General features: G+C 43.8%; 1 protein-coding gene across 1 annotated transcript in view; it reads right to left on the reverse strand.

Annotated features, from left to right (window-relative positions):
• The window catches only part of Gzmk (granzyme K), a 57,068-nt gene extending 53,719 nt beyond the window's left edge, over nucleotides 1-3,349 (reverse strand). The window contains exons 1-2 of the mRNA XM_021180761.2: nucleotides 3,203-3,349; nucleotides 1,009-1,175 (exon numbers count right to left, since the gene is read on the reverse strand). The gene's annotated coding sequence lies outside the window, so the exon portion shown is untranslated. The remainder of the gene's footprint in view (nucleotides 1-1,008; nucleotides 1,176-3,202) is intronic.
• Nucleotides 3,350-3,945: the final 596 nt, after the last annotated feature.

Here is a 3,945-nt window from a genome sequence, read left to right on the forward strand (position 1 = left end):
CTCACAGTTCTACAAAGGGGTGACTATTTTTAAAAACAAATAATAGTGTTTTATTTAGTTCTCCAAACAATTATTAGCATAGACCTCTGAAAACAAAACCAAAAAAAAAAAAAAAAAAAAAAAAAAAAAAAAAAAATACAATGCTTAGGGGAATGTGAGGGAGCCCTGCAGATGTGGCCCAGGCCCCTGCGCGTTATTTTTAGTTTTTCTATTCCTGCCTTTTATTTCGGGACTTTGCTTGCTTCCTCTGTGGCTTCCCCTTAGCTTATTCAGAGGATTCTTCCTAATATAATGCATTCTAAGCTCCGTTTAGAAAAGTCCCAGCGCTTGAAGGAAACCGAGGAATGCTGGCCTGCTCAGGAACTCCTGCCTCTCTTGGCAAAGGTGAAGGTTTTTTTTTTTTTTTTTTTTTTTTGGTTTGAAAATAACCCAGGAATTCTCTCACCTTGGTTTACTTTCTACTTATTTTATGCACCGGAGCTACCTCGAGGATTCGAGATTCAAGAGATAAGTAGATACCCGAAGCCTTTCTCCTGGCTATCAGGAGGGGTTTGAAAAGGAACCCAGTCGGTTTCTATCAAAACAGCCCGCGGCTTTAAACATAAGGAGAGCGGCCAGGGAGTCTGAAGCTATTTAATCCTTTAGTAGTGAGGCAGGTGACCTCGTTAGCGGAGCATCCACTGTGCACAACACAACAGTTGGAGAGTTGGAGGTTGGTCCCTGACCCTACAGAGATACTGAGAAGGCGGGACAAACCGGAAACACTAGAGAATGCAATAGCACGCCGAGTCGGTTTTTATGGTTCTTTGGTGGCAAGTAAAATGAATCAACAAAGGGAAAATACTGACTTCCACTCACTTCTACAAAAACAAAAACAAACACAAAAACAAAAATGTAATTTATTTGTAGGGTGTGGGCTCACAACATGGAAAAAACGGCCTGTTGAAGAGGCTGGCTTGGGAAATTAGGGTTGAAGGGAGGTGAGGGGCAGATGGCTCCCACACTCACTGGGTGCTGACCGCTTGGTAAACACTGCTCTGTGCTCCAGCCTTTCTGATGCTATCCCCTGGGAAGGTAGCCCATTTTAGTGATCAGCTTAACTGAGACGAATACTCTTCCTTGTAGGTAAATTACAGTTTGGGATGTGTCCAAAGCCACTGAGAGTTGAGTTGTGTCTGCCAATTAAAGAGAGAGAGAGAGAGAGAGAGAGAGAGAGAGAGAGAGAGAGAGAGAGAGAGAGAGAGAGAGAGAGAAGAGGAGGGGAGAGAAGAAGAATGAATTAGGAAGGACTGGCTAAGTTAATGCCTTCTCTAAGGAGAGCTATCCTGAGCACAGGGGTTCCAGGGTGTGCCCCTCAGTAGCTGTAACTCTGAAATTCAAAATACAGGACAAGTGTGAATTTTTTTTTGCTTGCCTTCAAGACACAACAGGTGAGAAAAGTGGGGTTAGAAATTTCCCTCAATTCCTCTGTGTGTGTGTGTGTGTGTGTGTGTGTGTGTGTGTGTGTGTTCTTTTCCTTGGGTACAGAATCAGCTGCCTCCCTTGGTGCTCTGTGTGTTTTTAAGTGAGGAGAGAAAAACGTGCAGGCAGGACTCCATTTCCTGGGGAAGAACCTGGGTCAGGGCACCCGGCAAATCTTCCCAGACCATGTTGTTTACTGGCCAAGGCTCCGGAATGCTAAAGCGTTGAGAATCTCTTCTTAGGGAAGGTTTTCTTTGTGGCTTTTGGAATGACACACCTTCAGTGTGATGAAGGGGACTCCGCTCATTATGCTGTGGGAAAAAACTTTTCCCTTGATGACTCGAAAACATTGGGCTTGTTATTCTGAAAAAGCCAAGCACATCCTCATTCCACACAAACAATGTGACACAGACCTGGAGGGAGGCCAAGGTTTTCTATGAATAGAACACACCAGAGAGCCTCTCTTCCCATTTGCAAGGCAATCCTGGAAACCCAGGAGAGAGAATGGATTACCTGCTGTTAGGAGGTAGAGGTGGAGAGGATCCCCACTATCCTCCCACACACGACTGGACCAGAATCCTTGCTTAACATAGATAGCAAGGGAGCTGTGTGTCAGGGATGATGCTGGCACCTGTCAGCAGAGATGGATGCATCTGTCTTTGACTTGCTCTTGCACAAGATGGATGTCTAAGGAAGAAAAGTAGGGTACTGTCCCCCTTCTTTACAAGAGAGGCATTCTGTGACCCTAAAGGAGTCCTGATACCAGGGATACTATCAGCTCCTACATATGTTAATTATATATATATATATATATATATATATATAATTATATATATATTTATATATGTGTGTGTGTGATTTATAAATTAGGTATAATAGGAAAGCAAAGACAATGAATTTAATAAAATAGAATGATTGTAACAGTATAATGCAACAAAGAACAAAATATCACTCCTGCACTTTGGAGCCATTACTAAATACAATAAGGGGTGTTTAAATATAAAGCGTGGTGACACTACAGCTCAGCTCATCAAGTCAGCTACTGAGTGATTAGTGGGCAGGTAGCATGCAGCATGGCCGAGCTAGAGCAAGGGGTGATTTGTATCCTGATGCCCAGGATGGGCTGGGACTGGGTGAAGTTTGGTCCTAGGGCTTAGAACCACATACACTTTAAAACCTATGAACCGTTTATTTCTGAGATTTTCCGTTTAATATTTCCAGGTTATGGATGTCTGTAAGCTATTGAAAGAATGGACAACAACAACAAAACTGTAGAAAAGGAAAGACGGAGCTCACACAGAATCAAGATGGCCTCCTGGTTTGAGCGGCAGGCATTGTGGTTTTGGGGTGTGATGCTTTTGTTTGAATTTATTGGTTGCAAAGAACAGAAACCCACCTAAAAACACATAAAAACAGAGGTTACAGTAAGATGGATAGGGGCCTTTATAAAGATACAGAACGGAAGGCATGCATTGCCCTATGGGAGCTAAGGTGACTGCTTCTCTCTCCCTCTCTGTGGCCCTTCTGTTATCTTCTCCTTTTCTGTCACCTTCTTTAGATTCACTGTCCCCTTCTGCCTATCAAGTGAGTTCTGCTTAAAAATAACAGTAATCATCATAATAATAGGACTTGAAATATTGCTCGGTGGTGGACTGTCTGCCTAGATTACACAAAGCTTTAGATTCAATCCCCAGCACCACAAAAATGAAAATCGTAGTAATAAATGATCAATACTACTCACAATAGTTGCTAATGATTACTGTGTACTTGATCTGCACATGCTCTGAGTGCTTTGCATGTATTCCTCTGTTAATTCTCTTGACATCATGAGGCTGTCTATATGCCCATTTTTTTCAGATGGGTATACTGATGCCTGTGGGTAGAATAGCTTGCCTAACGACTGCAGTGTGTAGCCAGCCCCATGATCACAGTGAGAACTGGCTGAGGCTTCCTGATGTCGCCTGTGTTGCTAGGTGACAATGATGTACTGTGTTGCTAGGCGACAGTGTTTGGCAAGTAAGATACACTGAATTTACTCTCAGCTTAATGATGTTCTCAAGCTACCATGGATTTACCTGAGATGCGATGCCAGTCAAAGAAGAGAAGCGTCTTGATTGGCTCACATAGCACAGGCGGGTCCAGCTGGCCACAAGCTTGGCTGCACCCAGACGCTACAATACATTATCAGCATCTCTTTCATTCCCTAGGTCTCAGGACTAGGTGAAATCAGGGATGACATCCAATCTAATAACCGCAGAACTTCTCTGATCGCTGCACAAGAAATGTTCTAGAACATGGTGTGATTGGGCAGACTCAGTGCCTGCCTGGGGTGAAGAGAGGGGTTGAACTCCCAACAGAAAGAAGGATGCCCCCAAACAACTGGAGATTGCAGAGCTGTAGGGACTGAGAATCCTGATCCTGTTGCCCCAAGCTTGTCTAGATCTGCCAGTCTCTGGCAGAAGGAGAGCAGGCACCACTGATGAA

The sequence above is a fragment of the Mus caroli genome, chromosome 13 (genome assembly GCF_900094665.2).
Source record: "Mus caroli chromosome 13, CAROLI_EIJ_v1.1, whole genome shotgun sequence".
Classification (NCBI taxonomy): domain Eukaryota; kingdom Metazoa; phylum Chordata; class Mammalia; order Rodentia; family Muridae; genus Mus; species Mus caroli.